Source organism: Lepidochelys olivacea, assembly GCF_965140295.1.
Source record: "Lepidochelys olivacea isolate rLepOli2 genome assembly, chromosome: 15".
Lineage (NCBI taxonomy): Eukaryota > Metazoa > Chordata > Testudines > Cheloniidae > Lepidochelys > Lepidochelys olivacea.
Genome location: NC_140425.1, coordinates 28,237,882 through 28,249,944, shown reverse-complemented (window position 1 = coordinate 28,249,944; position 12,063 = coordinate 28,237,882). Strand labels below are relative to the sequence as shown.

Here is a 12,063-nt window from a genome sequence, read left to right as displayed (position 1 = left end):
GCCCAGAGCTCCCACGACCAGGGCGTGGAACTGGTAGTACATGCATGTATGGACAAAATCAGAAAGGCTAAGGCACAAAATGAGTTATGCATAGCAGAGGCCATAAAAGGCAATATGAAGAGGCTCTATAAATACATTAGGAGAAAGAGAAAGCTGAAGGAACATACAGATCCTCCACTTAGTGGTGAAGGAGAGCTAATGACTGATGACATCAAGAAGGCTGAGGTGTTTAATGACTATTTTGCTTCAGTCTTTACCAAAAGGATTAATGGTGACCAGATACTCAACACAATTAATATTAACAACAAAGGGGCAGGAATTCAAGCCAAAATAGTGAAAGAACAGATTAAAGAATATTTAAATACGTTAGATGTATGCAAGTTAGCAGGTCCTGATGAAATTCATCCTTGGGTACTTAAGGAACTAACTGAACCAATCTCAGAACCATTACCAATTATCTTTGAGAACTCCTGGAGAATGGATAAGGTCCCAGAGGACTGGAGAAGGGAAAGCATAGCACCTATCTCTAAAAAGAGGAACAAAGAGGACCCAAAGAATTATAGATCAGTCACCCTAACTTCAATAGCTGGAAAGATACTGGAACAAATTATTAAACAATCAATTTGTAAGCACCTGGAGGATAATAGGGTTATAACAAATAGCCAGCATGGATTTGACAAGAAATCTTGCCAAATCAACCTAATTTCCTTTTTTGACAGGGTTATTGGCTGAGTGAATAGGCAAGAAGCAGTAGACATATCTTGAGTTTAGTAAGGTTTTTGACGCAGTCCCACCTAGCAGTTTCATAAGCAAACTAGGGAAATGTGATCTAGATTAAATTATTATAAGGTGGAGGCACAACTGATTGAAAAACTGTGCTCAAAGAGTTATCAGTGGTTTACTGTCAAACTGGGAGGGGTTCCTACAGAAGTCAGTCCTGGGTTTAGTACTATTCAATATTTTAACTAATGACTTGGATAATGGAGTAGAGAGTATGCTTATAAAATTTGTAGATGACATTAAGCTGTTAGAAAAGGAGTACTTGTGGCACCTTAGAGGCTAACAAATTTATTTGAGCATAAGCTTTTGTGAGCTACAGCTCACTTCATCCCACTGAATGCATCCAATGAAGTGAGCTGTAGCTCACGAAAGCTTATGCTCAGATAAGTTGGTTAGTCTCTAAGGTGCCACAAGTACTCCTTTTCTTTTTTGTGAATACAGACTAACACGGTTGCTGCTCTGAAACCTGTCACTAAGCTGTCAGGGGATGCAAGCACTTTGGAGGACAGGATTAAAATTCAAAATGACCTTGACAAACTGGAGAATTGGTCTGAATACAAGAAGATTAAATTAAATAAAGACAAGTGCAAAGTACTTCACTTAGGAAGGAAAAAACCAAATGTATACCTACAAAATGATAAATAACTGGCTAGGGGGTAGTACTGCTGAAAAGGATGTGGGGTGATAGTGGATCACAGACAGCTGCAGCGGCACAGGAGCTAGCAAACAGAGCTGTAAACAGGGGAGTTTGAGTGGGAGTTCTGTTGGAGGAGAAGGCTATGACAGATTCAGAGGTGGCAGTGGGAGTGACCCATGTAGCAGATGACACAATGAAGATGACTGGATGTGGAAGCTGTGGTATGTACATGATCCTGGAGGGGGCACCTGGTAAGAGTTTTCTCTGCATGAAATGCCGTCTGATAGAGCTGATGGAGGAAAAGATCAGAGGTTTGGAGATGCAGGTGGAAAGTCTGGTAGAGTTTAGGAAGGGGTTTGAGCAGATTATGGAGCAAAGACATGAGGTATCTGAAGGGAAAAGCTCAGACTTGCAGATGGAAGCAGGACTAGGGAATTCTGAGGGGAGACTGGGTGAGGAAAGTGGTCAGTGGAAGCATGTGACTAAAAGAACTAGGCAGAGGAAAAGACGGGCTAGTGAAGGAGAAATAGAGCTTCAGAATAGGTTTGCAGAGTTGGAAAATGAAGAAGGGGCTCAGCAGGTAGTCACTGAAGGTGATAGGGCAAGGAAGAAGAGAAGAGCGGTTAGTCCTATAGGAAAAGGGGAAGAGTTAATGGAGATTACACCAAATATGAGCCCCAGGAGGATACAGGATGGGTTAAAAAGGATTACAAGGGAGAATGGGAATGGAAAGAACTTGCAGCCAGAGGGAACAGGGGATAGACTGGAGAATAGCACCGTCACTAGGAAAAGGCAGGTCTATGTGATTGGGGACTCTTTACTGAGAAGAATAGATAGGCCTGTAACCAGAGCTGATCCAGAAAATAGGAGGGTGTGCTGTCTTCCAGGTGCTAAGATACGGGATGTAGACCTGAGGTTGAAAAGGATTCTAAAGGGAGCGGGAAAGAATCCCCTAATTATCCTTCATGTGGGAACAAATGATACGGCTAGATTCTCGCTGGAAAGTATTAAGGGAGACTATGCTAGGCTGGGGAGGACGCTTAAGGAAATTGAGGCTCAGGTGATCTTTAGTGGGATTCTGCCTGTTCCTAGAGAAGGGCAACAAAGGTGTGACAAGATTATGACTATCAATAGATGGCTTAGGCAGTGGTGCTATAAGGAGGGCTTTGGGATGTATGGCCATTGGGAGGCATTCATGGATAGAGGACAGTTCTCTCGGGATGGACTTCATCTGAGTAGGGAAGGAAATAGACTTCTAGGATGGAGGCTGGCACAACTGATTAAGAGAGCTTTAAACTAGGAATTTGGGGGAGATGGTTGGGAGATGTCCAGGTAATCTCCACGCCAGAATTTAGCATAGAGTGGAAAGAAAATGAAGTAAGAATGGATACAGCTGTAGGTAGGAGGAAGGGCAGTGTAGATACAAGTCTAATAGGTTATACTGGTAGTAAAATAACCGTGCCTAATAGGGTACAGAATGTGAGTGAGGCCAAACAGCAAAAATTAAGATGTTTGTACACTAATGCAAGGAGCCTAGGTAACAAAATGGAGGAACTAGAGTTACTGGTGCAGGAAGTGAAACCAGATATTATAGGTATAACAGAGACCTGGTGGAATAGTAGTCATGACTGGGCTACAGGTATTGAAGGGTATGTGCTGTTTAGGAAAGACCGAAATAAAGGTAAAGGTGGTGGAGTAGCATTGTATATCAATGATGAGATAGAATGTAAAGAAATAAGAAGCGATGAAATGGATATGACTGAGTCTGTCTGGGCAACAATTAAATTGGGGAAGAAAACTATTAGAGCCTCCCCTGGGATAGTGCTTGGGGTGTGCTATAGACCGCCGGGATCTAATTTGGATATGGATAGAGCCCTTTTTAATGTTTTTAATAAAGTAAATACTAATGGAAACTGTGTGATCATGGGAGACTTTAACTTCCCAGATATAGACTGGAGGACGAGTGCTAGTAATAATAATAGGGCTCAGATTTTCCTAGATGCGATAGCTGATGGATTCCTTCAGCAAGTAGTTGCTGAACCGACTAGAGGGGATGCCATTTTAGATTTGGTCTTGGTGAGTAATGAGGACCTCATAGAGGAAATGGTTGTAGGGGATAATCTTGGCTCAAGTGATCATGAGCTAATTCAGTTCAAACTGAATGGAAGGATTAACAAAAATAAATCTGCAACTAGGGTTTTTGATTTCAAAAGGGCTGACTTTCAAAAATTAAGGAAATTAGTTAGGGAAGTGGATTGGACTGAAGAATTTATGGGTTTAAAGGTAGAGGAGGCCTGGGATTATTTTAAATTAAAGCTGCAGAAGCTATCGGAAGCCTGCATCCCAAGAAAGGGGAAAAAATTCATAGGCAGGAGTTGTAGACCAAGCTGGATGAGCAAGCATCTTAGAGAGGTAATTAAGAAAAAGCAGAAAGCATATAGGGAGTGGAAGAAGGGAGGGATCAGTAAGGAAAGCTACCTTATTGAGGTCAGAATATGTAGGGATAAAGTGAGACAGGCTAAAAGTCAAGTAGAGTTGGACCTTGCAAAGGGAATTAAAACCAATAGTAAAAGGTTCTATAGTCATATAAATAGGAAGAAAACAAAGAAAGAAGAAGTGGGACCGCTAAAAACTGAGGATGGAGTGGAGGTCAAGGATAATCTAGGCATGGCCCAATATCTATACAAATACTTTGCCTCAGTCTTTAATAAGACTAAAGAGGATCTTAGGGATAATGGTAGCATGATAAATGGGAATGAGGATATGGAGGTAGACATCACCATATCTGAGGTAGAAGCGAAACTCAAACAGCTTAATGGGACTAAATCGGGGGGCCCAGATAATCTTCATCCAAGAATATTAAAAGAATTGGCACAAGAAATTGCAAGCCCATTAGCAAGAATTTTTAATGAATCTGTAAACTCAGGGGTTGTACCGTATGATTGGAGAATTGCTAACATAGTTCCTATTTTTAAGAAAGGGAAAAAAAGTGATCCAAGTAATTATAGGCCTGTTAGTTTGACATCTGTAGTATGCAAGGTCTTGGAAAAAATTTTGAAGGAGAAGGTAGTTAAGGACATTGAAGTCAATGGTAAATGGGACAAAATACAACATGGTTTTACAAAAGGTAGATCGTGCCAAACCAACCTGATCTCCTTCTTTGAGAGAGTAACAGATTTTTTAGATAAAGGAAACGCAGTGGATCTAATTTACTTAGATTTTAGTAAGGCGTTTGATACTGTGCCACATGGGGAATTATTAGTTAAATTGGATAAGATGGGCATCAATAGGAAAATTGAAAGGTGGATAGGGAATTGGTTAAAGGGGAGACTACAACGGGTCCTACTGAAAGGTGAGCTGTCAAGTTGGAGGGAGGTTACCAGTGGAGTTCCTCAAGGATCAGTTTTGGGACCAATCTTATTTAATCTTTTTATTACTGACCTGGGCACAAAAAGTGGGAGTGTGCTAATAAAGTTTGCAGATGATACAAAGCTGGGAGGTATTGCTAATTTAGAGAAGGACAGGGATACCCTACAGGAGGATCTGGATGACCTTGTAAACTGGAGTAATAGGAATAGGATGAAATTTAATAGTGAGAAGTGTAAGGTCATGCATTTAGGGATTAATAACAAGAATTTTAGTTATAAGCTAGGGACGCATCAACTAGAAGTAACGGAGGAGGAAAAGGACCTTGGAGTATTGGTTGATCATAGGATGACTATGAGCTGCCAATGTGATATGGCTGTGAAAAAAGCTAATGTCGTCTTGGGATGCATCAGGAGAGGTATTTCCAGTAGGGATAAGGAGGTTTTAGTACCGTTATATAAGGCACTGGTGAGACCTCACCTGGAATACTGTGTGCAGTTCTGGTCTCCCATGTTTAAGAAGGATGAATTCAAACTGGAACAGGTACAGAGAAGGGCTACTAGGATGATCCGAGGAATGGAAAACTTGTCTTATGAAAGGAGACTCAGGGAGCTTGGCTTGTTTAGCCTAACTAAAAGAAGGTTGAGGGGAGATATGATTGCTCTCTATAAATATATCAGAGGGATAAATACCAGAGAGGGAGAGGAATTATTTAAACTCAGTACCAATGTGGACACAAGAACAAATGGATATAAACTGGCCACTAGGAAATTTAGATTAGAAATTAGACGAAGGTTTCTAACCATCAGAGGAGTGAAGTTTTGGAATAGCCTTCCGAGGGAAGTGGTGGGGGCAAAAGATCTATCTTGCTTTAAGATTAAACTCGATAAGTTTATGGAGGAGATGGTATGATGGGATAACATGGTTTTGGTAATTAAATATTTATGGTAAATAGGCCCAATGGCCTGTGATGGGTTTTTAGATGGGGTAAGATCCAAGTTACCCGGGAAAGAATTTTCTGTAGTATCTGGCTGATGAATCTTGCCCATATGCTCAGGGTTTAGCTGATCGGCATATTTGGGGTCGGGAAGGAATTTTCCTCCAGGGCAGATTGGAAGGCCCTGGAGGTTTTTCGCCTTCCTCTGTAGCATGGGGCACGGGTCACTTGCTGGAGGATTCTCTGCTCCTTGAGGCCTTCAAACTACAATTTGAGGACTTCAATAGCATAGATATAGGTGTGAGGTCTTTTTTAGGAGTGGTGGGTGAAATTCTGTGGCCTGCATTGTGCAGGAGGTCAGACTAGATGATCATAATGGTCCCTTCTGGCCTAAATATCTATGAATCTATGAATCACTAATTGAATATGAGTCAAGAATATGAAGCAGTTACTAAAAAGGCTAATGGAATGGAAGGAGATATGATTTGCGGTGGTTCTTAGTTCTTCTCTGAGTTTGTTTCACAGTGTGGGATCACCCCCTAAGAAAGACTGTTTCTTGCACAGAGTAATCTTTATCCTTATAGTAGAAAGTTCCATGCAGCCATGGGGAACAGAATTTGTCAACCATAATCTTCAGCCTTTCACGGTGTAGCTCCTGGTGGATCTGTGTTGCTCCCCACACAAGTAGCATTTGTGCTTTTAATGGCAAATGGAGCAAAATTATTTAACCACCATTGTAAGCTCACCAGGGCAGCTTTTGTATGTCTGCCTCAATCAGTGACTGGTGTGGAATCAACAGCCCATACAGCATTACAGGCCAAGATGGTATCATCCATTTAAGTCATAAATCATTGTCAAGTGTGTCAAAGGGCATGGAGCAATCTTCCGCAGCCCTCATTTGGAATTCTTCACCATATTGTAACCACAACACTCCCCCATATGTGTCATGGGAAATGTTGACTAGATAACTGAATAGGATAACACTGTGGTATGGATATTTCTTACACATGACAGATGCAACAGTAGCAAAAAGTGCTGTTCCATTTATGTTTCATTTGTGCTGTTTTTCATTCTTAGATTCCGCCTCATCCTCTCCTATCTGAGATGACTTCCCTATACAAATCCCTAGCTCACTGCTGTTACTCCTTTTCAGACTTCAGGCCAAACAAACTATTTTACAACATTCAAAGAGCCACAAATAACACTCTACTCAGCTCACATGAAGGAAGTGCAAATTCTCTGCGGGATGGACACCAGTTACACAGAGTACTCCCTGATCATAACACTATTTCTTCTGCAGCTGCAGGGGAGGAGGTGTGAAGAACTGAGGAGGAAGCATGCCCCAACCTCTACCCTGAGTGATGAAACTGATTCAAACACTGCAGTTTAAAAATCACACAGTACAGCTCAGGGAACACATTAGGAATTTAAAATCAAACACATTTTGTGAACACAGTGATCTTTGAGTCAAAAGCCACAGCTTAGAGCACTGAGGACCACAAGTTAGGTAGCACTTATTGGTATGAATACCTGTTTGTTTGTTCAAACCTAATTCTCCCAACTCATTTTGTTAATAAAGCAGACAGAATCTTGCAGTGTAGCATCATTTAAACAATTGTAGTATCAGGTTTTATATGGATAGAATCCTTTCTACTCAACTCTTCATCTCCTTACTTTCAACTACGCTTTAATAAATTATTGAGGGGATTTTTAAGCATTGGAATAAAAACAAAAGCATTGGAATATTTGTGACCTGAAAGTTAAGTATCTATTGAATTGAAATGTTTCAAACTCTATAAAGAGCTTCTGACACTGGATCTGTACCAAAACACACACACACACACACACACATTGGTTCCCCTCTGAATTCATTAGCGTTCCCGCACAATTGAACATGGATGCCTAAATTTCTTTATCTTTAAGATTTTTCAGTCTGAGATCTAGGTCAGTGAGTCAATCCTGCATGTTACTTTTTAATCTATTTAATTGTTGTTTTAGCTATGCTATTCTCACATCTCTTTCTTACGGACATTCTGCAGGAAATAATGTTTTTAAATCAATGTCCTTTTACACAGAAGAGCAGTAGCTCTGAATAATCACCCCTTTCCTTATTAATAATCCAAAGAAAATCTAGTTTTATGGAAGCATGAGTTGAGTTTCAGTAGTTAAGGTCAAGATTTATTATTGTCACAATTCAGGGCAACTGCACATATATTCCCCCTCTATGGTCCAACAAGAGCACTCACTCTTAAGCTTCTGGACACAGGTCTCTTTCTCTCCTGACCAAGGTATTTCCAGGCTGCACAGTTTCCTGCCAATACTGTTGTATTCCCCCAGCAAAGCAAACCACCTAAACAGACCTATGTCTGCACTTTGCTTACTCTTTGAAAGCTATAAACAGTGTAACTGCTACAGTTTTAAGTGATCACACAGCTTTTTTTAGGCATGTACATTTATGGTTAAGGTGAAGGCATTACAGAGAAAATACTACAAACAATAAAAGAACCTATAGGGATGCTAATATGTTTAGCAGAGCTCACCCCAACACCAACAAAGGCTCTGGTTGGTGAACAGTCCTTCAAATCCCACCAACAGGTTTTTCTGTACTCACAAGTTCATATCAGCTGTTAGCTCAGAAACAAGCACACCCATGAATCTGTGAGTCACTCTTTATCTAAAAAAGAAAAGGAGTACTTGTGGCACCTTAGAGACTAACCAATTTATTTGAGCATGAACTTTCGTGAGCTACAGCTCACTTCATCGGATGCATACCGTGGAAACTGCAGCAGACTTTATATACACACAGAGAATATGAAACAATACCTCCTCCCACCCCACTGTCCTGCTGGTAATAGCTTATCTAAAGTGATCATCAAGTTGGGCCATTTCCAGCACAAATCCAGGTTTTCTCATCCTCCACCCCCATACACACACATATAAAGTCTGCTGCAGTTTCCACGGTATGCATCCGATGAAATGAGCTGTAGCTCACGAAAGCTCATGCTCAAATAAATTGGTTAGTCTCTAAGGTGCCACAAGTACTCCTTTTCTTTTTGCGAATACAGACTAACACGGCTGTTACTCTGAAACCACTCTTTATCTAGTTTGGGCCTTTTTGATCTGTCCTCATTTAACAGGAGATCAGCAGACAAAAAGTCCCCTCCTCTGTGCAAAACTTCAAAGGCTGAGTTCTTGCTTATTTGGAAGAGTTTATATTTGCATACACCTCCCTGTAGAGAGATCCACTTAACTTTAAAAAGCTCATGTTGTTTCAGATAGTCCTTTGAAACTTATAACACTTCCCAGGGTTTTACATTAGTCAGGTCTCCTCCTTAGAGACCTTACATAAAATTCACAGTGATACATAAATATTTGCATTTTAACACAATGAACTAAAATACTTAAAAAAAATTTTAAATATTTTTTTTAAAAATTTTTTTTAAATATTTAAAATTTAACTTGATTTACATAGGTTTGTCCAGAATATTGTAGAAAATTACCATCTCTGTCACAATTATATTATTATTTTTATTACAACTGCACCTAGGCACCCTGGCTGAAACTGATGTCCCATTGTGCTGGGCACTATTCAAACACAGTGAGCCAGTATGTTCTCCTTCCTGAGTTTCTCCCTTCCAAGCACTGGGTACCTTTCCCGTTCCCAATCTGCAGGGTCTCTGCTGTCCTCCCATCTGGGAACTCCTCCTGAGGGAGCTTATGCTGTGGGGCTGCCTTCCTGCCTGCCTTTGAACTCGCCAGGGAAAGTAGCGTAGAGCAGCCAGGGGGGAGGCACTCTCTGGGGGTTGTGAAAGGCTTTGGTTTGGGGACCCTTTGGAATGAAAGACATTATGAGTGTGAAATAGTGCTGATAGCGTCTACCCACTCAAGCCACTTCTTTTCCTTTATTCCTAAGGACAAGGAAAATATATAGTGTTGTCTTCACTGGTAACATTTCTGATTTATACAGTACAGGGATCAAGTAAAAATGGAAATATACAGATACCCCAACACAGGTTGTATGCTAAGTTTTTACTTAGACAGTTACAATAATGGCTGTAATCAGATGCATTTGACTCCCAACCTGCCGTGAACTGCATCCTAGGTACTCTTTAAACCTGGAATATGGGTTTGTCTGTTGTGAAGAGTCTGCCAGAGTTGCTATGGCTACCCTAGCAGGGGTGGGAAATGTTGTGTGCACAGGCTGTACACAGCTCATGCTGCTAGCGCTACATTTGACCAGAGCTCCCCAGATTGCCTCTGCAGCAAAAACAAAGAGGTTAGTCTACCCCTTATTTGCTGTTAAAAGAGGGGAGATAGAAATGATTTTATGTTAGGAACAGAGATTCGTTGGTATCGGCTATTCTCCTCTAATTACTCTAGCACTGCAGGAAAAGAAAGGGTTAACAATAAAAAGGTTTCTAGTAATTAGCATGGGGGCTTTCCCATGTCCTTCTGTGCTCATCCTCCTCCTGCTTTGCTGCTCTCAGAACTAGAACTGGACAACAGGCAGCAGAACTTGCCAGGAGAAAGGTTAAGGAATCTTTTGGCATCCGGTTGGGGAATGGCTGATTCCACCTACCCCCTGTGGAAAGCTGCTCGTGCTAGCCCAGGACCCACTCCAGACATCTCTGCTACAGCAGCTGAATACAAACTGAGCTGAGCTGTAGAGAGATCATTGGCCACCAGGGAGAAGTCAGCGCAAAAAGCAGCAGGATTTCTCCCAGCTGAGCGGCAGGGCACCTCTGAGTGCTGCCTTCTATTAATTACTAGCTGGCAGCCCAGAACCACTGCTCATTACAGCAGAGCTGCAGGGATCAGAAGGAAGGCACAGCTATTATCTCTCAGCCTCCTAAACACTAAGGCCAGAATTCTCAGAAGAACTTAGCACCCATTAAGGCATCTAAATAAGTGGCCAGATTTTCAGAAGAGTTCAGCACGTGGGGGACATGCTGGGTGCCCAGCTTTGAAAATCTGGCCCTAAAATATCACCTCCTTGCATATCCTAAACGTCCACTGTCTTCAGATGGAGATTTCAGGCTGCAAAAGAAAGTAAGACTGGGTCCCAAGAGGATGGTGGAGACCTCCAAAGTGTGTAACAAAGAGACAAAATTCATAACAGTGTTTTTTGCTAGAGTACATGAAATTGTTGAGTTAAACCACTGTCATTTATGTACATTCTGTGATTTCTTGAGTGCAATAAATATACAATACCTTTACACTTGATTTTAAAGAAATGAAATATTGAAATTAACTCAAAACTGGCATAATAAATATGTATTATTTTTAAATGGCTCCTGGCAAGGAATGATGCTCCAATTGAGGGTGTTCACAGAGACTACAGCATGTGCTTGAAGCACCTTCTTGCATCAACAATAAAATAAGCTCTATCGTTCATTTTCTTCAGTCTTCAAATTGCTGAAAGGGTTACAGCTTGCTGGGGAAAAGGGGGTAGAGCAGTTGGACAACTTTTCATCACAGACAGCAGATAGCTATCACTCTCTCTATGGTTATGAGTTGGCTCACTCTGAGGGGAGTGCAGCAGGTTGATTTTTGGGACAAAGCTGGAGTGTTCAAGAAAGAGCTGGCTTGCTCTTAGCATCCCAGACATTCTGGCTCCAGTCAGCTTCTGCAGCTCTGCAGGTCACACTGGCAGTTTTAGGGGGTGGGGAGATGGCATCTGGCAGACAAATGGTTGGAACTGGGTGAATTCTTCGGTAAAAAAGGCTTTTAAATTAAATGTACTTGTGTTCAAATTTGTAAAATAACCATAAAACAAAATAAATTTGACAAAAATGTGAACGCCTCTCACATTGGAAGACTTATTTAAAGAAGAAATCACTTTCAGAAGATAGCATTTAATCCTGGAGAGCAAATCATGACCAGCATTTCACCCTCTGACACTCTGCATAAACTCTACTATGAGAGATCAGGACAGACATGCTTTAATGATGATAATATAATCAGTGATCAGACACGATAGATTCAGAAATGCAATGAGAAAATTCAAAACTTTGAGACAACACAAGAGACCTTACTTCTTAGTCCTGAAAAATATGACTCCCAATGGGAGATATTTTTAAAGGGCTCCTCATTGAATGAATAAATAAATCTGAGTATACTGTAAACAGAAAACAAGTTGTCATTCCAACACAAAAAACACTACATTGTGTAACAGTTCAAGTTAGTCAAGTACAACAACTATCACCCCAAGTACTAAGCAAGTAGGAAATCCAAAGTTATCCCAGGCATCATACACGGCATCCAAACAATAAGCATTGTAACTTAACTATCCTGACTAATAATAAAACTTCATTAATTAAAACTTCATTTTAAAAAACAGATG

General features: G+C 40.9%; 1 protein-coding gene across 4 annotated transcripts in view; it reads left to right on the top strand.

Moving 5' to 3' along the window:
- MORN3 (MORN repeat containing 3) overlaps window positions 1-12,063 on the top strand; it is a 67,226-nt gene that overhangs the window by 34,316 nt on the left and 20,847 nt on the right. For 3 of the 4 annotated variants that reach the window (XM_084649385.1, XM_084649386.1, XM_084649384.1), the window contains exon 1: window positions 9,898-9,996. The exons of the other annotated variant lie outside the window; for it this stretch is intronic. The gene's annotated coding sequence lies outside the window, so the exon portion shown is untranslated. Of the gene's footprint in view, window positions 1-9,897; window positions 9,997-12,063 lie in introns of those variants that run through there. 4 annotated transcript variants of the gene reach the window in all.